Source organism: Aquarana catesbeiana, linkage group LG09, assembly GCF_042186555.1.
Source record: "Aquarana catesbeiana isolate 2022-GZ linkage group LG09, ASM4218655v1, whole genome shotgun sequence".
Classification (NCBI taxonomy): domain Eukaryota; kingdom Metazoa; phylum Chordata; class Amphibia; order Anura; family Ranidae; genus Aquarana; species Aquarana catesbeiana.
In genome coordinates, this window is record NC_133332.1 from 49,766,819 (window position 1) to 49,791,126 (window position 24,308).

General features: G+C 45.0%; 1 protein-coding gene across 1 annotated transcript in view; it reads right to left on the reverse strand.

Annotated features, from left to right (window-relative positions):
• Window positions 1–19,984, reverse strand: part of LOC141107610 (regulator of G-protein signaling 3-like) — a 163,086-nt gene extending 143,102 nt beyond the window's left edge. The window contains exon 1 of the mRNA XM_073598465.1: window positions 19,831–19,984. The gene's annotated coding sequence lies outside the window, so the exon portion shown is untranslated. The remainder of the gene's footprint in view (window positions 1–19,830) is intronic.
• Window positions 19,985–24,308: the final 4,324 nt, after the last annotated feature.

Below are 24,308 nucleotides of genomic sequence, written 5' to 3' on the forward strand. Positions count from 1 at the left end.
GGCAGTAACCAGATTTTACCATTCATGGTTTACGTGCTGCCAAAAATATGCCAGTCACCAATGGATGGAAGCATTGTTGTTTTATAGGATTAATTCTGATCAGCTATGTGCGCAAAGATTAGATCAGAGCATTCAGGGAGAGCTCCTTGGCACAGTGGCTGAATCTGTCTCCAGTGCACGAGGAGTCTCACTCCTCCTACTGCAGTATGGCTATTCCCCCCACCCCCTTCTTTTGCATCCTTCATAGTGATGAATTAAAAACCCAAGGAGAGTGGTAACCCTTCTTAGGCAGGTCATACACGGTGCAAATTTCTTTCCTGCAAAAAAAAATTCTTTCCTGCAACCACAGGTTGCAATAAAGAAATTTGCACTATTCCCCCATCAACACAGACAGTGCTGACAGGGGAATCCCTCCTGCCGAGACAATGGGGTTGATTTACTGTATATACTCGAGTAAAAGCCGAGTTTTTCAGCATATTTTTTTGTGCTTAAAGTGCCCCCCTCGGCTTATACTCGAGTCAAGCGCTTTTCTGCAGCAGAGAATGACATTTTCTGAACTGACTTTGGGGCCCCGTATCTCAGGGCCACTTGGTGCTAGGAACCCCAAATTTGGTGTGCAACCCCAGTGGAACTAGCAGTACATATCCAAAGCTGGGGTTCCTAGCATCAAGTGGCCCTGAGATATGGGGCCCCAAAATCGGTTTGGAAAATGTCATTCTCTTCTGCAGAAAAGTGCTTGACATTTTCCGAACCGAATTTGGGGCCCCGTATCTCGGTGCCACTTGGTGTTAGGAACCCCAAATTTAGTGTGCAAACCCAGTGGAACTAGTACTACAACATATCCAAAGCTGGGGTTCCTAGCACTAAGAGGCCCCAAGATAAGGGGCCCCAAAGTCGGTTCAGAAAATGCTTGACATTTTCTGAACCGACTTTGGGGCCCCATATCTCAGGGTCACTTGGTTTTAGGAACCACAGCTTTGGATATGTTGTAGTGCTATTTCCACTGGGTTTGCACGACAAATTTGGGGTTCCTAGTACCAAGTGGCCCCGAGATACGGGGCCCCAAACTCGGTCAACTGTGTCCATCTGCAGCAATGTCGTTTCAGGACCCTTTGGGTCCAGAGACCCCAAATTTTGGCTGCAGCTAGGGGGCATTTAGGAACCCTTAACTACCGAGTTTGAAGTTTGGGGGATCTATGGCTGCAAATGGGCATTGTTGACCCTCTTTTCCATTTACAGTAGCTGCACATTTCTCACCCTAGGCTTATACTCGAGTCAATAAGTTTTCCCAGTTTTTTGTGGTAAAAGTAGGTGCCTCGGCTTATATTCGGGTCGACTTATACTCGAGTATATATGGTACTAAAGGCAAATAGACTGTGCACTTTGCAAAGTACAGCTGACCCAGAGCTTAGTAAATGAGCAGAAGCTCTGCTGACTTCCATCATCCAATTATGTGCAAATATTTTCCTTGCACGTGATTGGGTACTCTTTGCAAAGTGAAGCTTTACCTCATTTATTAAGCTCTGGAGCAACTGCACTTTGTAAAGTGCACAGTCTGTTTGCCTTTAGTAAATCAACCCAAATGTCTGCTCCCGGTGGGGGGGGGGGTCGGGCAGGTGAAGCCGCCCCCCGCCTGGAGAAGACAGTGATTATTGTTAGCGGCTATAGCAGCCGTTAGCGATAATCACAAGAAAATCCAGCAGGCTGGTTGTACCCAAGTTGATCAATCGATCAACTTGGTATATTCAGCCTGCCCATTAATGATTTGAATCTCGGCCGGTTTCCTGCTGAACTGGACAAGACTCGAACCAAGTAAGGCCGGCCTTAAATGCCATAAGAGGTGTGCTGACCTGGAACCTCGGGAACCAAGACTCAAGTGGGAATTATCAGAATCTCATAAATTGTAAAGATGAATACACACACAACAATCTCCTATAGATTAACCACTTCAGCCCCGGAAGATTTTACCCCCTTCCTGACCAGAGCATTTTTTGCGATTCGGCACTGCGGCGCTTTAGCTGATAATTGCGCGGTCGTGCGACGTTGTACCCAAACAAAATTGACATCCTTTTTTTCCCAAAAATAGAGCTTTCTTTTGGTGGTATTTGATCCCCTCTGTGGTTTTTATTTTTTGCGCTATAAACAAAAAAAAGAGTGAAATTTTTTTTTTAAAAAAGCAATATTTTTTTACTTTTTGCTATAATAAATATCCCCAAAAAATATATAAAGAAATGTATTCTTCTACATATTCTTCTACATATTTTGGTAAAAAAAAAAAAAAATCACAATAAGCGTATATTGATTGGTTTGCGCAAAAGTTATAGCGTCTACAAAATAGGGGATAGATTTATGGCATTTTTATTCTTAATCTTTTTTTTTTTTTTATTAGTAATGGCGGCGATCTGCGATTTTTATTGTGACTTCGATATTTTGGCGGACACATCGGACACTTTTGACACTATTTTGGGACCATTGTCATTTCTACAGCGATCAGTGCTATAAAAATGCACTGATTACTGTGTAAATGACACTGGCAGAGAAGGGGTTAAACCCTCGGGGGCGATCAAGGGGTTAAGTGTGTCCTAGGGAGTGATTCTAATGCCCCGCACACACGATCGGACATTCCGGCAACAAAATCCACTGATTTTTTTTCGACGGATGTTGGCTCAGACGTGTCTTGCACACACACGGTCACACAAATCTTGTCGGAAATTCTGAACATTAAGAACGCGGTGACGTACAACACGTACGACGAGCCGAGAAAAATGAAGTTCAATAGCCAGTGCGGCTCTTCTGCTTGATTCCGAGCATGCGTGGAACTTTGTGCGTCGGAATTGTGTACACACGATCGGAATTTACGGCAACGGATTTTGTCGTCGGAAAATTTGAGATCCGGATCTCAAATTTTGTGTGACGGAAATTCCGATGGAAAATGTCCGATGGAGCCTACACACGGTCGGAATTTCCGACAACAAGCTCCCATCGAACATTTTCCACTGGAAAATCCGACCCTGTGTATAAATGGGGGGGGATGGGCTACCAATGACACGACAGCGATCACTGCTCCCGATGACAGGGAGCAGTGGATCCCTGTCATGTTGCTAGGCAGAACAGGGAAATGCCTTGTTTACATAGACATCTCCCCGTTCTGCCTCTCCGCACCGCAATCGCAGGCCGCCATAGAACATCGAGTACCTGGGACCCGCAGGCACGCTCCCGTGGCGTGCGGCGGGTGCGCGCGCCCGATAGGCAGCAAATTTAAAGGGATGTACAGGTACGCCCATGTGCCTGCCTGTGCCATTCTGCCGACGTATATCTGTGTGCGGCGGTCGCCAAGTGGTTAACCAATCAGCTAAGTGGTTAGCACTTTTGCCTAGCACTAGGGCCGTTGGTTCAAATCCCAACCACGACGCTACCTGCCTGGAGTTTGCATGTTCTCCCTGTGCCTGCGTGGGTTTCCTCCGGGTACTCCGGTTTCCTCCCACACTCCCAAAGACATCCTGGTAGGTTTAGTGGCTTCTGTCTAAATTGGCCCTAGTATATGAATGTGAGTTAGGGACTTTAGATTGTAAGCTCCTTAAGGGCAGGGACTGATGTGAATGTACAATGTATATCTAAATTGACGCGTAAATTGATGGAGCTATAGAAGTACCTGAAATAGATAAATCTGGGGTGCCCGGTGGAGGCGTGTCTGATTGGATAAAAATCAAATAGCTTATTACGGTAGACCCTTACATGACTTGGTTGTTGGAAAATCCAAAGCAAATTGAATAGAGCTTGTACAATCATACTGTAACGTGTGTGGCCCAGTTGAAGGCTTCATTAAAATTGCACTGGATGCAGAAGAGCGCTTTTATAGGCAACTGGACTGTTCTAGCCACACAATAGGTAGCCGTGGTAAAAACAATGCAGATAGCGCTTAGACCGACCATTCAATTTCGCACATATTTTAGGACCAGCGTGCAGAGATTAGAACTGCCGAAAAACAGATCAGGAGGGCCAAAGTGTGAGCAAGCCCTAAGGCATTTTAACCTCTTCACCTCTGGAAGATTTACCTCCCTTCATGACCAGGCCATTTTTTTTGGGATACAGCACTGTGTAACTGACAATTGCACGGTCATGCGACACTGTAGTCAAATAAAATGTATGTCCCCCCCCCCCATAAATAGAGCTTTCTTTTGGTGGTATTTAATCACCTCTGTGTTTTTTGTTTTTGCACTATAAAAACAAAAAAAGACCGGAAAATAAATAAATAAATACATAAAATTAAAAAAAATAAATATTTTTTACATTCTGCTATAAAACACGTCCGATAAAAAAAAAAAAATGTAAAAAATTCTAATTTCCTCATAAATTTAGGCCAATATATATTCTGCTACATATTCTGGGTAAAAAAAAAAAAAAATCCCAATAAGCGTAAATTGATTGGTTTACGCAAAAGTTATAGCGTCTACAAACTATGGGATATATACTGGAATATGTATTTTTAAAATGTCTTTTATACTGGTAATAGTGGTAATCAGCCGCTTATAGCGGGACTCCGATATTGCGGCGGACGCTAACTGACACTTTGTGGGAACCAGTGACACTAACATAGTAAATCAGTGCTAAAAATATGCACCGTCACTGTACTAATGACACTAATGACACTGGCTGGGAAGCGGTTAACATCAGGGGCCATAAAAGGGTTAAAGGTGTGCCTAACCAGTGTTTTTGTGTAAACCGTGTACTGCTTTTACTGAGGGATGTGCTGGATTTTATTCCCTGCTTTGCAGAGAAACAAAGTCCAATCACTTCCCCTCGTCAGGACAGAGCTCTGCCTTGTGTACATAGGCAGGGCTCTGTCGAACGTCTGTTCCTGACTAGTGCCGTCAGACATACATTGCAGGGCACCTGCTCATCAGCTTCTGCACAGGTGCGCGTGCATGCGCCCCCTAGGCAGAGGCGCAGAATCATATCATAATATATACACAAACATACATACACACACACACACACACGTGCAGTATGGCTGCACAGAATAGCCCCCCTGTAGCAGTAAATCTACTATAGGGCGCTCGTTAAGTGGTTAACTCCAACCTGGAATGCCAGTTTTAGATAGACTACCTCTTTAAATGTATTAGAATCAATCAAATGTTTGAGACCAATTATTTCAGACAACCATCTGACCGTACGGGATGATCATCACAGTGATCAGACAGTTGCTGCAAATTCCTGTTTGGCTACGTGCAGAGCAGGGCATGTGATATCAGCCGAAATGTCTATTTAAAGCTGAACTTCAGGCATGAAAACATTCATTTAAATATGTTCTTCAATAGCCACAAGGGATATAAATCCACTTTGTGTCTTTGCAAAGCCAGATATTACCATCCTCACTGTGGTGTACATAGCCTGTGCAGAGAGCAGAGCTGTGGGAGGGACCCAGCAGGCCACACCTACTACAGGCTGCCTGCAGAAAACGACAGGAGGGGGCGGAGACAAGACCAGTCACCCTGCACAAGGAGAGAGGGCAGCAGTGACAGGTCTTTATTACAGGAAGCTCGCACTGGATTGCTGCACGGATCTGGAAGAAAATACACCAAGATTCAAACAGGAATACACATTGCTCTTGTATACAAACAATATTTCAGTTCATATTATAGTTCAGCTTTAAATGTGCATGCGGCAGGACAGAGAGGCTGCCACAGACCTATCAAAAGAAAAAGTTATCTGACTGATCTGGTTGGCATATTAAACATTCTCCCTGCCGGTGTATCAGTATCTTTAAAGTGGAACTTAAAGTGGTTGTAAAGATTCAACGTTTTTTACTATGCATTCTATGCATTAAGGTAAAAAAAAAAAAAACTTCTCTGTGCAGCAGCCCCCCAGATACTTCCCTGAGCCCCACCTTGATCCAGCGATGTGCATGACAACCTCGGCTCTCCGGGGACTCTCACTCCTCATCAGTTAAAGCAGCAGTGGGTGCCTTTGGCTCAGCTGCTGTCAATCACGGTCAGTGAGCCAATGAGGACAGAGAGGGGCGGAGCCAAGCCGCAGCTCTTTGTGTGAATGGATACGCAGAACAGCGGCTCGGGAGTGCACCTGCTTGGGTGCCCCCAGAGCAGGCTGCTTGCTCTGGGGGCACTCAGCGGGAGGGAGGGGCCTGGAGTGCCGCCAGGGGACCCGAGAAGAGGAGGATCCGGGCTGCTCTGTGCAAAACCACTACACAGATCAGGTATGTATAAAATGTTTTTTTTTAATAACAAACACAAGCCATTACTATCACTTAAACTCTCCCAATCAACATTTGTTGTTTTTAATCCTCATGCTGCTAGTATTAGTAAACAGATCCGAAAGTACCGTATATTATATTTACTCGTTTTATTTTATTTTTTTTTACATTTCTTCAGTTACTTCCTGGTTTCTTGCCTTGGCAAATGATGTCATACATCTCAGGAGTCTTCAGGAGAGGAGGAGCTCTCAGCTAAGCACACTCTCCTGCATGCATGCTTGTGCCAAAGGCAGATGGATCCGAGGAAGTAAATACAGTAGTACCTTGGATTATGAGCATAATTTGTTCCAGAACCATGCTTGTAATCCAAAGCACTCGTATATCAAAGCGAAATTTCCTCATAGGAATCAATTGAATCTCAGATAATGCGTTCCAGTGCCACTGCTGGTGTATGCAGTACCGCATGTGGTCAGAGGTGCAGGGGCGCCGGAGACACGCGGAGACCACTCGAGAGATGCTCGGGAACAGAGCGTCACTGGCGCCCCCGCACCTCTGGCCACATGCAGTACTGCACCACCCAAAGGCTTGAATCCTGCTCGTCATGCGAGACAACGCTCGCAAATCGAGTCAAGATTAAAAAAAAATTAAATGAATAGCTCGTATTGCAAAGCGCTCGTAAACTGCGTTACACGCAATCCGAGGTATTACATGAATCATTTGCCCTTACTCAAGATGGCCACAGCCAGAAATGCTAGGGAGTTGTTTTTCAAAGTGATTTCCCAACAAAATAAAGCATGGAGACATGGATGGATGGGGGAGTTTGCTTGGAATATTAGAAAAGAATTAAATAGCGTTTTTGGTTTGTGGTGCTCAGATGCAGTGAAGATCCACTTTAAACAGGAACTTCATTCAGGTTGTAAAATGAAAAATCAGCAGCTACAAAATACTAAGTCCACGGAGTCCAGCGCTGTCTTCCGCACAGCCAATTCCTCACCAGGCTTTGGCTTTCCAGCGCCGCCATCTTGGATTTAGCAGACAGCTGTCACTTCCCAACTTCCATCCTGCTCCCCCACTGCACATGTGCTAGACCTGGCAGTGCAGCAAGACTTGTCCCTCCCTCCCTTCCTCTTCGTTGCGCATGTGCCAGGCATGGTAATGCAGAAAGACATGCGTCCTAGGAGGCTGTGGGTGGCGGAGAGTGAGCCAAGTGCACCTTATACCCATCTAGGCAAAAAAAAACAGAGCGGGTACCTGTGAAAAAAAAAAGTGCTTCTTCCCCAGAAAAAAAAAGCTGGGGGGAGTACGAGAATTTTCCATTTTGGGGGAAAGTCTGCTTTAATTGCACACACAATGGTCAGCTCCCATCAGAGGTCTGTTGCTGTAGGTAGTGGTTGGAGACGGCAGGAGGGGGGGGGATGAGCGGCGAGCTGGCAGCACCACGAGGGTAGTGATTATAAGAACAGAAGAGTATGCCGTCATCACTGGGTATAAGTATAAGGTTCTGTAAGAAATGGGCAATGTGGGGTCACCACTGAGATTTATTGCCTGCTTCTAGAACAAGGAGTGGTGGGGAACGAAGCAACCATCGATTGACAGGCCAAATGAAGGATAAATCACTAATGAGTTAGAGAATGGTAGTAACAGTCCTGAGATGTAGTGGCTGGTAATTAGGAGAGTACAGAGGGTGGTTGAGGGACATTCTGATGGATTAACAGGTATAAACAGCACCTGCTCTACACATAGCAAACGAGTGCTGCTGGTCAGCAGTGCCAGAACCCACAGCAACCAGAATTCAGATTCTGATTGGTCCTTACAGAAACTGCACTTTACGTTTAGCGACTCCTGCACCGCTGGCTGATAGGACAGAACAGCTGCAACGATATATCCATATGAAGATATCCAGGGAGGGTTCAAACAGGGCCAATCTGACTTACAGTGCGACTTTGCAAGGCGATTTTTGAGGCGACTTCAAGCACCTTCCAACGCAACTTCAAGTCGCCTCCAGGACAGGCGACTTTGCCTGTGGCCAATCAGAGCTAATCAGCTCTTGTGACATAATTGCTGTTCCTGTTCTCTTCCTGGGTAAATTCTTTTCTTTTTTCCTGTAAAGTCACTTCACTAAAGTAGGGCTGGGGAAAAAAATCGATTTGAATCTTGAATCGAGTTGAGAGGTCAAATAGATTCAAAATTTCAGCAAATCGATTTTTTTAGATTTTTTTTTTCTTCACCAGGACCGGCGCCGACACCGCGCCGGTCCTGAGGAGCTGCGGGCAGGAGTTTTTAGGCGAGGCCGCGGCTTCGGCCTAGTCCGTGGCCTCCGGCCTTGCGAACTAGGCCGAAGCCGTAGCCTCACCTAAAAACTCCTGCCCGCAGCTCCTCAGGACCGGCACGGTGTTAGCGCCGGTCCTGGTGAAGAAAAAAAGAAATCTAAAAAAATCGATTTGCTGAAATTTTGAATCTATTTGACCTCTCAACTCGATTCAAGATTCAAATCGATTCCGGCGCGGTGTCCATCGAAAAAAAAAAACTCGATTCGAATCATGAATCGAGTTTTTTTTTCAAACAAAATCGCAGATTTTTTTTTTTTTTTGGAGAAAATTGCCCAGCTCTACACTATAGATGAGGATCCGACTTGGAGGCGACTTCCATTGAAATCTATGGGTACAAGTCGCCTAGAAGTCGCCTTGAAGTAGTATAGGAACCTTTTCTGACTTCAGTAGTGTACAATAAGACGGCTCTCATTAACTATAATAGAATTTCTTATGTCCAGCGACTTGGGGTGTGATAAGTCGGATCCCAAGTCACTATAGTGTGAACCGGCACTGAGATGCCCAGTATGTAACAATGCTTTTGCTTAGCCCACGTTCACACTAGTGCCATTTGTTCGTATGTCTTTATTTTTTGCACTATAAACAAAACAAAAAAAAAAAAAGACTGACAATTTTGAAAAAAAAAAAAAACAATATTTATTACTTATTCCTAGAAAACATATCCAGTTTAAAAAGATGGAAAAAAAAAATCAAAATTTCTTCATCAGTATAGGCCAATATGTATTGTTACATATTTTTGGTAAAAAAAAATCCCAATAAGCGTATATTGATTGTAGACGCTATAACTTTTGCGCAAACCAATCTATGCTATATACAGTGCTTTGAAAAAGTATTCATACCCCTTGGAATTTTCCACATTTTGTCATGTTACAACCAAAAACATAAATGTATTTTGTTGGGATTTTATGTGATAGACCAACACAAAGTGGCACATAATTGTCTAGTGAAAGGAAAATTTACAAATAAATAACTGAAAAGTGTGGCGTGCATTTGTATTCAGCCCCCTTTACTCTGATAACCCTAACTAAAATCTAGTGGAACCAATTACCTTCAGAAGTCACCTAATTAGTAAATAGAGTCCACCTGTGTGTAATTTAATCTCAGTATAAATACAGAAGCCCTCAAGAACAAAACAGCATCATGAAGGCCAAGGAACACACCAGACAGAAGAGAGAAGGTTGCTGCTCCCAGACAAGGGCTCCATAGAATACACGCCCTAGTGAGGCACACAGGTGCAGGCTCTGCAGTGAATCAAAGAACAAGAAAACAGTCCTGGCTGGCCGCACACCGATACAACACCCTCTATTTCTAGATTAAAAATCCAAAAACAGTCAGTCCATACTGTACAGAGGAAGGGGCAAACAGCTTACGCGTTTCACACCATGGGTTGGTGCTTAGTTATCGCTAGTGTGTCATGGTTTGGCTGTGTATATATATAGGGGTAAATAGCCAATCAAGATAAATCTCCATTGAGATCACCTCCCCATACACAACTGGAGGATCTGCAGAGATCCACAGCTCAGGTGGGAGAATCTGTCCACAGGACAACTATTAGTCATGCACTCCACAAATCTGGCCTTTATGGAAGAGTGGCAAGAAGAAAGCCATAAGAAGTCCTGTTTGCAGTTTGGGAGAAGCCATGTGGAGGACACAGCAAACATGTAGAAGAAGGTGCTCTGGTCAGATGAGAACAAAATTGAACTTTTTGGCCTAAAAGCAAAACGCTATGTGTGGCGGAAAACTAACGCTGCACATCACCCTGAACACATCATCCCCACTGTGAAACATGGTGGTGGTAGCATCATGTTGTGGGGATGCTTTTCTTCAGCAGGGACAGGGAAGCTGGTCAGAGCTGATGGGAAGATGGATGGAGCCAAATACAGGGAAATCTTAGAAGAAAACCTGTAATGCCGCGTACACACGGTCAGACTTTTCGTCTACAAAAGTCCGACGGACGCCGACGGACAAAATACGGCTGACAATCCGATCGTGTGTGGGCTTCCCTGGACTTTCAGCTGACTTTTCCAGCCGCAAATCTGACGGACTTTAGATTTGAAACATGCTTCAAATCTTTACGTCGTAACTACCCCGGACCCAGAAATCCGCTCGTCTGTGTGCTAGTCCGACGGACCAAAACCCACGCTAGGGCAGCTATTGGCTACTGGCTATCAACTTCCTTATTTTAGTCCGGTGTACGTTATCACGTACGAATCCGTCAGACTTTTGTGTGATCGTGTGTAGGCAAGTCCGTTCGTTAGAAAGTCTGCCGCAAGTCCGCCAAAAGTCCGTCGAAAATCCGTCGGACAGGCTGTCAGACTTTTGTAGCCGAAAAGTCCGACCGTGTGTACGCGGCATTAGAGTCTGCAAAAAACTTGAGACTGGGGTGGAGGTTCACCTTCCAGCAGGACAACGACCCTAAACATACAGCCAGAGCTACAATGGAATGGTTTAGATCAAAGCATAGTCATGTGTTAGAATGGCCCAGTCAAAGTCCAGACCTAAATCCAATTGAGAATCTGTGGCAAGACTTGAAAATTGCTGTTCACAGACGCTCTCCATCCAGTCTGACAGAGCTTGAGCTATTTTTCAAAGAAGAATGGGCAAAAATGTCACTCTGTAGATGTGCAAAGCTGGTAGAGACATCCCCAGAAAGACTTGCAGCTGTAATTGCAGTGAAAGGAGGTTCTACAAAGTATTGACTCAGGGGGGGCTGAATACAAATGTACCCCACACTTTTCACATATTTGTAAAAAAAATTGAGAAAATCATTTATCATTTTCCTTCCACTTCACAATTATGTGCCACTTTGTGTTGTTCTATCACATAATATCCCAATAAAATACATTTACGTTTTTGGTTGTAACATGACAAAATGTGGAAAATTCCAAGGGGTATGAATACTTTTTCAAGGCACTGTATAATGGAATTTTTCTATTTTTTTTTTTTTTTTATACAGGTACTCCTCACTTAACGACCAGGTTCCGTTCCAACGACCAGGTCATTAAACAAATTGCTCGTTAGATGAGGAGCCACAAGTAATCAATATTTTAAGCATTTTTAACAACTGTACTGTACCGTATTGTGAAAAAAAAAAAGGTCTAAACACAAAACTCCAGCTCAATAACGTTGTTTTAATTCGCATAAGTACAGAACACAAACGAAAATTCTGTACTGTACTATACAATACAATGATGTATAGCATGTCGTTCGGGTGGGAAAAGCTGGTCGTAAGTCCGAGCGGTCGTTAAACAGGTAAGTCGTTAAACGAGGAGTATTTGTACTAGTGATGGTGGTGATCAGCGACTTATAGCGGGACTGCAATATTGCGGCGGACATTCTGACACTTTTTTGGGAACCAGTGACACCAATACAGTGATCAGTACTAAAAATGATGCACTGTCACTGTACTAATGACACCGGCTGCGAAAGTGTTAAACATCTAGGGCGATCAAAGGGTTAAATGTGTGCCTAGCCAGTGCTTGTCTGTACTACAGTGGGGAAAATTATTTGATCCCTTGCAGATTTTCTAAGTTTGCCTACTTACAAAGACATGAAGGGTCTATAATTTTTTATCGTAGGTGTATTTTAAATGATAGAGACAGAATATAAACAAATAATCCAAAAAAAAAACAAAAAAACACATGATACAAATGTTATAAATTGAGTTGCAGTTCAGTGAGTAAAATAAGTATTTGATCCCCCAAAACATTTCTTAGTACTTGGTGGAGAAACCCTTGATGGCAAGCACAGAGGTAAGACATTTCTTGTAGTTGGTGACCAGGTTTGCACACATCTCAAGAGGGATTTTGGTCCACTATTTTTTACAGAACTTCTCTAAATCCTTAAAGCGTTTGTTAACCCCCCCCAAAAAAAAAAAAAAAAAGAAAAAAAGAAAAATGGATCCTGCTCCTTTAAAAGCATGTTATATGCTTGCCTGTGTCATTTGGCCCCCTGTAATACCTAAAAAACCTGGCTGATCCTGCCAGTTTCTCCCCACCCCTCTGTAAACTGACCACGGTGTATGATGGCTGCTGAGCCCCGACATCGTGGTCAGTTTACTTGCCTCTGTCATCAGCAGCCTGCTCTCCTCTCTGCTCCTGTGTCCTCCTCCCTCTCCCCCTCCCCCCTCTGTCTGTGTGTTAGCCGCCCCTCCTGCTGCTCTCATAACACTAACCTGTATACACCAGTTCTGTGTCTTTTCATTTTTGGACATTTAATGAATTAATTTGATATATTATTTGTTTGTATGTATAATAATAAAAAAAAAAAAAATATTTGATAAAAAAAAACCCTGTTTACACCATCTGCACTGCCTCCTATTGCAGTGTCCCCCCCTCTGTGAATGATTTATAAATATAAATGCTGTAAATACCTAATTTAAGAGCCGAGATTGCGATCACATGACCAGCCAGCTCTCTCCTCCAGACTGACATCAACAGGGAAATCTCAGCCCCCCCTACTGCATCCCTCAGAGGAGAAGGAGAAAGCTGGCCAGTCATGTGATTGGCAGGGAAATTAGGTATTTGCAGCATTTATTTTTATAAATCACACACAGAGGGGGATACTACAATAGGAGGCAGTGCTGATGGTGTATACAGGTTAGAGAAGCTTAAACACCCACTTTAAGGTTTCTTGGCTGTCGCTTGGCAACTCAAAGTTTCAGCTCCCTCCATAAATTTTCTATAGGATTAAGGTTTGGAGAATATCTAGTCCACTCCATGACATTAATGTGCTTCTTCTTGAGCCACTCCTTTGTTGCCTTGGTTGTATGTTTTGGGTCATTGTCATGTTGAAAAACCCATCCATAACCCATCTTCAGTGTTCTGGCTGAGGGAAGAAGGTTTTCATCCAAAATTTTACAATACATGGTCCCGTCCATTGGCCCCTCAATGCAGCAAAGTCAGCCTGTACCTTTAGCAGAGAAACAGCCCCAGAGCATAATGTTTCCACCTCCGTTCTTGACTTTAGGGATGGTGTTCTTAGGGTCATAGTCAGCATTTTTCTTCCTCCAAACACAGCAAGTCCCCCTCCTCAAGAAGGCACATGTACAGTCATGCCAATAAACATCTAAATAATTTAGAGAAGGGATAGGAGAAAGTGCTGTGGTCAGATGAGACCAAAATTGAGCTCTTTGGCATGAACTTGACTCACCGTGTTTGGAGGAAAATAAATCAAGACTATCACCTGAAGAACACCAATCAACACTCAAGCACGGAGGTGGAAACATGCTTTGGGGCTGTTTCTCTGCTAAATGTACAGGCCGACTTTGCCACATTGAAGGGCCAATGGATGGGGCCGTGTATTGTAAAATCTTGGATGAGAACCTTCTTCCCTCAGCCAGAACACCGAAGATGGGTCATGGATGGGCCATGGATGGGTCATGGATGGGTCTTCCAGCATGACATGACTGAACTGCACCTTAATTTATAGCATTTGTTTTATGTGGGGTTTTTTTCTGGATTTTTGGTTGATATTCTGTCTCTATCATTTAAAATACACCTATGATAAAAATCAGGGGCGTCGCTAGGGGGTGGCTTTTGGGGCCATAGCCCCGAATCTGGGGCCAATAGCCCCGAGTCTCTGCAGGGATCCCCAAGGGGAGGGGAGGCTCTCTGGGGATCCTTATGTAAGTGGGGGGCTCTCTGGGGACCCTGATGCAAGGGAGAGGCTCTCTGGGGACCCTAATGTAAGTGGGGCTCTCTGGGAACCCTGTTGTAAGTGGGGGGCCCTCTGGGTACCCTGATGAAAGGGGGAGGCTCTCTGAGGACTCTGATGTAAGGAGGAGGCTCTCTGGGGAACCTGATATAAGGGGGGCTCTCTGGGGATCCTGATGTAAGTGGGGGGCTCTCTGTGGATATATATACACATACACGTATATTACTGTATATACATGTGTATGCCCGCCCAAGCGTATGACTTTCTTTACTACGCTGCTATGGGCTCTAGCCCCAGGTCTTTTGTAGACCTAGCACACCCCTGATAAAAATGATAGGCCCTTCATTTCTTTGTAAGTGGGCAAACTTACAAAGTCTGTAGGGGATTAAGTAATGATTTCCCCCACTGTATGTGTGCTGCTTTTAACAAGGGAAGTGATGGTGGGAAGGAGAAGTTCAGGAGCTCACAGCAGACATTACAAGGAGACAAAAAGACAATAAGAAATGATTTCATGATAAATAAATTACAGGGTCATTTAGCAGTGGATGTGTATTGATTATTTTGGAAGAATAAGGCTATAGCTTAGTGTCATTTAAGGGCTCATGCACAAGACGGCGTACGGCCTTACAGAGTAGAAACCGCCTGCTGTTGGGGCACCCGGGAGCCACAGCTGCTGCATAATTTAGCCTACTAACATGTATTACAAAAAACACTGTGCGCAGCGTAACTGCCAACACTTGCGTTTTCAAACGCATAGGTATGGGTGTGTTTTTACAAGATGTCAAATGTAATTGTTTTGAAAAAAATACGCCCGTAGGCATGCATGCGAGTGTCAAGGCTAAATTACGCTGCAGTTCCCAGGCCCCTACCCCAGACTTGGATTTGACTTTCATTGGCCAAAACAAAAAACGCATTCCTGTGCATCAAAACACGTGCTAAAAGAAAAAAAAAAAGCATGAAAATATAGAAGCACAATTGTGTAGTCACAACTAAGCCAGAGGACAGGGGTAACAATGTGAATTGGTTTGCAATTACGTGTGTGAAGAGCACAGAGTGACCAGAAGTACATTCCGGGAACACTTTTCTGCTGAGTAAAAGACGTGCAGAGACTCAAATGTTATTGTTTTAGGTTGTCATATAACCATTTTTATGCATTTTAAAAGCAGTGATAATAAAAAAAAAAAGGAACATTTCCTGAAGCCACGTCCTAGACCAGCCTCTCTGAATCTTTCAAACACAGAGGAACCTTTGAAATTATTTTCAGGCCTTGAGGAACACCTACTTAAAACAATTCATCAATTGCACTCCCTTTACTTTGGTGGTCAGTGAGAAGAATGTTCCTTACATTAGTGGTCAGTGGGAAGAATGTCCCTTACATTGGTGGTCAGTGGGAAGAATGTTCCTTACATTGGTGATCAGTGGGAAGAATGTTCCTTACATTGGTGATCAGTGGGAAGAATGCTCCTTACATTGGTGGTCAGTGGGAAAAATTCTCCTTACATTGGTGATCTTTGGGAAAAATTCCCATTATATTGGTGATCAGTGGGAAATTCCCATTTTACAGTGGTGGTCAGAATGCCACCATTACAGACAGCTAAAAAGACCATTGTCGTCATGCCGTTGGCCCCAGAACTATGGCGGCACCATCAAATGGAAGGTCACAGCTCAAGGATCCCCTAGTAACCTCTGGAGGAACCCTAGGGGTCCACAGAGGTCTGGTTGACAATGGGTGTCCTAAACTCATCCCAGAAATGGGATGGCTGCCATATGTGGGATGACGGAGGAATGAGGAAAGAATTGCTCTACAGATGTCGGAAGCTGTGGGTCAGCAATGAGATCCATTAACTTCCCATTGAAGAACTGAGCGCAGCTGGAACAGCAGAAACAACGTACTGCCATGCTGAACGACAATACACAGCTGATGGGAGTTTAGGTAGAACGCTGTGGCTTTTGCAGGCTTGTTGCTTCTTCTAGGTGAGTTAGAGGACAAAAGGTAGCAGAGTGCGGGTGTAATGATTTGTAGTCATCTGTGTATGGGGGAATTAGTATAGGGAACAGAAACGCATACAAGAGCTGTATAGAAATAAGGGACGAACAGAATCCAGGGTATAAAAACATAATAAAGAACATATAGTGGAAATTAGTGCAGGAACAGGATACTATAAAAGAGCTGTATAGAAATAAGGGAAGAATAGAATCCAGGATATAAAAACATAATAAAGAACATATAGTGGCAATTAGTGCCACTATAGCATACAAGTGCTGTATAGAAATAAGGAAGAAACAGGATCAGGAGTAAAAAAAATGTAATAAAGAACGAATAGTGGGAACAAGTACAGGGATAGGATAGTATACAAAAGCTGTATAGGCATGGGGGTGCAGGATCAGGAGTATAAAGACATAATAAAGAATGTGTAGGGGTAACTTGTACCGGAATAGGATAGTATACTAAAGCCATATAAGCATGCAGGGTGCAGGATCAGGAGTAATAAAAAATCTATATGGGTAACTAGTGCAGCAATATAATAGTATATAAGAACCATACATGCATGGGATTATTAAGTATTACAGGGATAACTAGAGCAGGAATAGGACAGTATGCAAAAGCCATAAAGACATGCGGGGTGTAGAGTCAGGAGTATAAAGACGTAATGAAGAATGTATAGGGGTAACTAGTGCAGGAATATAGTACTATACAAGAGGCATTGAGGCATGGATGTACAGAACCAGGATTATTAAGACATAATAAAGATTGTATAGAGGTAGCTAGCGCAGGAATAGTATAGTATACAAAAGCCATACAGACATGCAGGGTGTAGGATCAGGAGTATAAAGATGTAATAAAGAGTGTATAGGGGTAACTAGTGTTGTTATATAATAGTATTCAAAAGCCATATAGGCATGGGGTGTGCAGAACCAGGATTGTTAAGAACGTATAGGGGTAACTAGTGCAGGAATAGGATAGTATGCAAAAGCCATATAGGCATGCAGGGTGTGGGGTCAGGAGTATAAGGACATAATGAAGTATGTATAGGGGTAACTAGTTCAGGAATATAATACTATACAACAGCCATATAGGCACAGGGTGTACAGGACCAGGATTATAAAGACATAAGAAAGAATGTATAGGGGTAACTAGTGCAGGAATAGTATAGTATACAAAAGCCATATAGACATGCAGGGTGTAGGATCAGGAGTATAAAGGCAAAATAAAGAACATATAAGGGGTAAATAGTATAGTAGGAAAAATCCATATAGGCATTGGGGGGGGGGGGGGGAGCAAGACCAAAGACCAAAAATATATAGGCATAATAAGACTGTATAGGTGTAACTAGTGTACGAATAGGATAGTATAAAAGAGCTATATAGAAATCAGCCGAGAAGGACCAGGAGTATAAAGACATAATAAAGAACGTATAAGGATAACTAGTGCAGGAACAGGATGGTATAAAAAATCCGTATTGGAATGGGGAGGCACAGATCATAATTAAGAACTTATAAGGGTAACTAGTGCAGGAAAAAGGATAGCATACACAAAGTGTATAGATAGGTACGGGGGAGCAGGGTCAGGAGATGAGAGATGTATAGACGACTATATGGGAAGTAACCCATGCAGGACGAGGATTATATAGGTTCAAGAGCTGTGTGGTCACAGGAGAAGTGCAGGATCACTGCTCAGAGTCTACTGAATTAGTGAATGCTATGAGTACAGCAATAGTAGAGGACGCAGGGTCAGGAGGATGACAGTGTAAGGACAGTGAATGCTATGGGCACAGCAATAGTAGAGGACGCAGGGTCAGGAGGATGACGGTGTAAGGACCTATACCAGACCGGCAGTTGGAGGGGTGAGAACCTCAGAAAAAGGAGAACATAGAAGAGCTGGGAGGGAGTAACAGTGGCGTTGGAACCGGGGTATATAGATATAGTGACCTATAATGGGGGGTATAAATACAAGAATACACATATGAAGGTGGCAGTATGGGGTCAGCAGTTCCAATTGTGATGCACTTACACAGACATTGGGGGGGGGGGGGGGCAGGATCAATAGTCTAAACACCTAGTGCCCTATAACTAAGAGGGAATGTGGGGGGTCGGTTCAGAAGTAGGATGGTATGCAGGAGCAATTCTAATGGAGAATATGTAGTAACTACAGCAGAAATGTGATAGTATACAGCAGGGATATGCAATTAGCGGACCTCCAGCTGTTGTAGAACTACAAGTCCCATGAGGCATAGCAAGACTCTGACAGTCACAAGCATGACACACAGAGACATGATGGGACTTTAGTTTTGCAACAGCTGGAGGTCCTCTAATTGCATATCCCTGATATACAGGAATGGAGGGGGTGTCAGGAGTTTAAAAGACATAATAAAGAGAGTATGGGGTAACTAGAGCAGGAATGGGGGGTCTGTCAGGTGTATACAGATATAATAGAGTATAGGAGTTCCTAGTACTGGGGTAGGACAGTATACAATAATGTGGGGGGTTCAGGAGTATTAGGACATAATAAAGAGAATATGGGGTGACTAGTGCAGGGATAGGACAGTATACTGAAATGGGGGGGGGGGGGGGGGGGTCAGGAGTATAAAGACATATTAAAGAGAGTATGGGGGTACCTAATACTGGGGTAGGACAGTATACAGAGATTGGGAGTGGTGGGCATCAGGAGTATAAAGACATAATAAAGAGAGTACTGTAGTGCAGGGATAGGACAGTATACTGGAATTGGGGGGGGGGGGGGGGGGTCCAGGAGTATAAAGACATAATAAAGAGTATAAAGGGAAATGGGGTAACTAGTGATGGGATGGGATGGTATACAGGATTTTTTTTTTGGGGGGGTGGGGGTAAAAAATAAATAATAGAGAATATGCAGTAACTACAGCAGGAATTTGATAGTATACAGGAGTGGAGGGGGTGTCAGGAGTATAAAAGACATAATAAAGAGAGTATGGGGTAACTAGAGCAGGAATGGGGGGTCTGTCAGGTGTATACAGATATAATAGAGTATAGGAGTTCCTAGTACTGGGGTAGGACAGTATACAATAATGTGGGGGGTTCAGGAGTATAAAGACATAATAAAGAGAATATGGGGTAACTATTGCAGGGATAGGGTGGTGGAAAGGATTTTTTTTGGGGGGGGGTTTAAAAGAAATAATAGAGAATATGCAGTAACTACATCAGGAATCTGATAGTATACAGGAATTGGGGGGTGCCAGGGGGTATAAAGACTTAATAGATTATGGGGGGGGGGTTCCTAATGCAAGGACAGGGCAGTATATTGGAAAATGGGGGGTCAGGAGTATAAAGCCATCATATAGAGTGTATAGGGATAACTATATGAATGGGGGGGAGAGTGGGGAGTAATGGGGATATGAGGAGCAGTTTATGGGGGAACTATTGCAGCAACAGGATAGTATGGAGGAGTTATGTAGGGAGGGGGTCCGGAGTATAGAGACATCGCACAGTGTATGGGGGTGCAGCATCGTACGGGTCGTTATCGATCTCTTCTCCGATAGTCGGAAGATGAAGTTGTGGGGTGTCGGGCGATGTCCCCCCCCCCCCCATACACGGGACATGGAAGTCGCTCGGATACACGTGCAGCACCGGACAGCCCGCCCTCCCCCCAGCACTCACCTTGCAGTGTAGAGTGTCAGCTCCTGTGGTTCCCCTGCAGTGTCTGGGAGTCTCCCTGTGCTGTCACTGCAGTGTCTGTGTGTGTGTGCCTGGAGTCTCTCCACCCTCCGACCGTGACGCTTCTTCCATCTCTCCACCCTTCCCCGCCCGCCTCTCCTCCCCGACACTGTCCGTCCCCCTACCTGACCGCCCGGGACTCGGGGGTCCCAATCCGTCACCCCAAATCCCCATCAACGGGGCTGTGCTGTCCATACTGCGACCGATCAGACTTATCCCGATCTACATAGACAACCGATCTCCCCCACTGTGCTGTCTATTACCCCTCCATCCTACCTATCTCCCCACTGTGCTGTCTATTACCCCTCCATCCTACCTATCTCCCCACTGTGCTGTCTATTACCCCTCCATCCTACCTATCTCCCCACTGTGCTGTCTATTACCCCTCCATCCTACCTATCTCCCCACTGTGCTGTCTATTACCCCTCCATCCCATCGATCTCCCCCACTGTGCTGTCTATTACCCCTCCATCCAACCGATCTCCCCCACTGTGCTGTCTATTACCCCTCCATCCTACCGATCTCCCCACTGTGCTGGCTATTACCCCTCCATCCCATCGATCTCCCCCACTGTGCTGTCTATTACCCCTCCATCCTACCGATCTCCCCAATGTGCTGGCCATTACCCCCATCCTACCAATTTCCCCCTTACTGTGCTGTCTATTACCCCTCCATCCTACCGATCTCCCCCAATGTACTGTCTATTACCCCTCCATCCCACCTATCTTCCCCACTGTGCTGGCCTCTACCTTTCCAGCCTACCTACTGTATCTGCCCCACTTTGCTGTCCATTACACTTTAATTCACCCACTGTGCTGACTGTTACCCCACCATTTAACTGATCTCCCCACTGTGATAGCTATTACCTCTCCATCCTATCTATTTCCCCCACTGTGCTGGCTATTACCCCTCCATCCTACCTATCTGCCTAACTGTGTTGGCCATTACCCCTCTATCCTACCGATCTCCCCCATTGTGCTGGCCATTACCCCTCCATCCTACCAATCTCCTCCACTGTGCTGTCTATTACCCCTCCATCCTACCTATCTGCCCCAATGTGCTGGTTATTACCCCTCCATCCTACCTATCTGCCTAACTGTGTTGGCCATTACCCCTCTATCCTACCAATCTCCCCACTGTGCTGTCTATTACCCCTCCATCCTACCTATCTTCCCCACTGTGCTGTCTATTACCCCTCCATCCTACCAATCTAACCACTGTGCTGTCTATTACCCCTCCATCCTACCGATATCCCCACTGTGCTGGCCATTACCCCTCTATCCTACCGATCTCCCCACTGTGATGTCTATTACCCATCCATCCTACCTATCTGCCCCACTGTGCTGTCTATTACCCCTCCATCCTACCTATCTGCCTAACTGTGTTGGCCATTACCCCTCTATCCTACCGATCTCCCCACTGTGCTGTCTATTACCCCTCCATCCTACTGATCTCCTCCACTGTGCTGTCTATTACCCCTCCATCCCACCGATCTCCCCACTGTGCTGGCCATTACCCCTCCATCCTACCAATCTCCCCCATTGTGCTGTCTATTACCCCTCCATCCTACTGATCTCCTCCACTGTGCTGTCTATTACCCTTCCATCCTACCAATATCCCCACTGTGCTGGCCATTACCCCTCCATGTTACCGATCTCCCCACTGTGCTGGCCATTACCCCTCCATGTAACATATCTGTCCCATAATGCTGGCTCTTACCCCTCTTACCTCCATCTAATCTATCTCCCATACTTCGTGGGCTTTTACCCTTCCATCTAACATATCTGACCCCATTGTGCTGGCTTCTACACCTCTATCTAACCTATCTGCCCTACTGTGTTGGCTTTTACGCCTCCACTTAACCCAGGGTCAGTTCACTGGGTTTTTTTTTGGGGGGGGGCAGACTGTAGCTTGTATTAGTGGCCAGCACGGTGTTAGCATTGGAGTCCAGGGAAGGAATGATGTCCCAGCATTGGAGTCCAGGGAAGGAATGATGTCCCAACATTGGGGTCAAGGGGAGAAATGATGTCCCTGCAATGGTGTCAATGGGAAAAATTGATGTTCCAGCATCGGCCAGGGGAAGGGAGTGGAGAGGAGAGACAGCCGGATCACACAGAGAGGGGAACTCCTTCTGTGACACAACTTGGATCTGAAACACCGGCTGCTGTCAAAGTCCCGCCTCCTGGACCGTCTTCTGTGATAGACAGCACACTGGTCCAATGCCGGCAAACTGAAGTAGTGTGATGTCTATCATAAGAGCCAGTCCAGGAGGCGGGACTTTGACAGCAGCCAGCGTTTAGGATCCAAGCTATCTCACAGTGGGAGATCCACTCTCTGTGTGATCCGGCCTCCTCTCTTCCCGATTCCTCCATGTGGCAGCACTAATGAGGCTGCATTGATGGGCACTGATGAGGCTGCATTGATGCACACTGATGGGCACTGATAAAATGCGCTGATGGGCACTGATAGGCTGCATTGATGAACACTGATGAGGCTGCGTTGATGGGAACTGATGAGGCTGCACTGATGAGGCTGAGCTAATGGGCACTGATGAGGCTGCATTGATGGGCACTGATCAGGCTACATTGATGGGCACAGATAGGCTGTGCTGATGGGCACTAATAGGCTGGATTGATGGGCACTAATAGAATTAAAGTCAAATGAGCGGTGATTGGCGCTGTTCCACTGAAGGTGTCTCAATTTTATATATTGTTTAGTTTTGTTTATTGTTCTATTTGATACACATATTTTTTACACTTGAGACACCTTCAGTGGAACAGCGCCAATCACCGCTCATTTGACTTTAATTTTCTAGAATTCCACATTGGTGTGATTCTGTGTTGGGGGGGCTGCAGTTCCTTTACTACCTAAGCGCGGAGCTATTAGTTTCCTATATGATGGGCACTAATAGGTTGCATTGTTGGGCACTGATAGGCTGCACTGATGTCCCAGCATTGGGGTCAGTGAGAGGAATGGTGCCCCACTGATGAGGCGGCACTGACGGGCAATGATAGGCTGCACTAATGAGGCTGCATTGATGGGCACTGATGAGGCTACATTGATGGGCACTGATAGGATGCGTACTAATAGGCTGCATTGATGGGCACTGATGAGGCTGCATTGATGGGCACTGATAGACTGCATTGATGGGCACTGATGAGGCTGCATTGATGGGCACTGATAGACTGCATTGATGGGCACTGATAGGCTGTATTGATGGGCACTGATAAAGCTGCATTGATGGGCTCTAATAGACTGCATTGATAGGCTGCACTGATGGGCACTGATACATTTTTTGTTGTTACTATTTATTTTTGTACCTTAATTCTGTATAAAACATTTAACAGTGTCTTTTTATTAGATAATTTACGAGGGTATATACATGGTTGGAAACCGCTGCCATAGGGTATATACATTTATTTTTCCTCACTAGGGAACATTCCATTTCTCATTTTCCTTTTTAATAGATGCCATGTCTGGGGAAAGCTCAAGAAAGATTGGTTTGCCATTCAGAATGGTAGTCTGCCCCTATATTCTGCCCCTGTAGATCTGGGCTGGAGAGCTGTGATCTTCCATGTGTCTGGTTACCTCCGCTACTATCTTCTCCTTCCATGGTCCCCTCCCATACATGCTCCTCAGTTATCTGTGTGTATTTATTATATCCTCCAATGATTTCCTCTGTTTTCTTCTCATTCAAGCTGTCTCGCTCACCCTCCCCTTATTACTCCACCTCCTGTTTACCTCCATCCTCTAACCTTTCCCTCCCTTCTGCCTGTCATTCTTCACCCTGACATTTCTCAGCAGCACCCACCCTGCGCTCTCTCCTTCCACCTGACATCTAAAGGCTTCCAGTCTCATCTCTGTCTCCGGCTTTGTAGCTGATTGCAGCCTGTGGCTCTCCCAGCTCTTTGTTGAACTGCAGCCATTAGCGCACGCTGCAGAGCTTGTTGGTACATGCAATTACAAATAGCTGGCATACCTTGTCAAGGTTTGGAAATACTGACAGTTAGCTGTTGGCCAGGTTGGACTGTATGACTTCACCTCCCGAAGTTGCATAACTGATAGGTAGGGTAGTGATACGGCTCCTTCAATGTGACCCTTTTCTATGCTACTCTGCTTTTTTTTGGAAAGGGTGCCCACCCATTAATGTTGCAAGGTCTGCCCTATTGGCCATGTCTGGTTTCACCTGTGGGTGGCGCTCAACAATTGCATCTTAGGGCTAGTAAATTGGCTCCTATTTATTTCCATGTGCTGCATCCATCCTGTACATGCTGCACTCTTCCACAGGTGAAGAAAGAAGGTAGAGAGACTATTGTCTTTTAGGCCCCATGGGCAGCAGTCTTTACGGGTAAAGCAGTGGCTTCCAGGTGTTCAGGAGCCGATCCTCCTGAACACCTCCTTTTTTTTACTCTTTTTAGCAA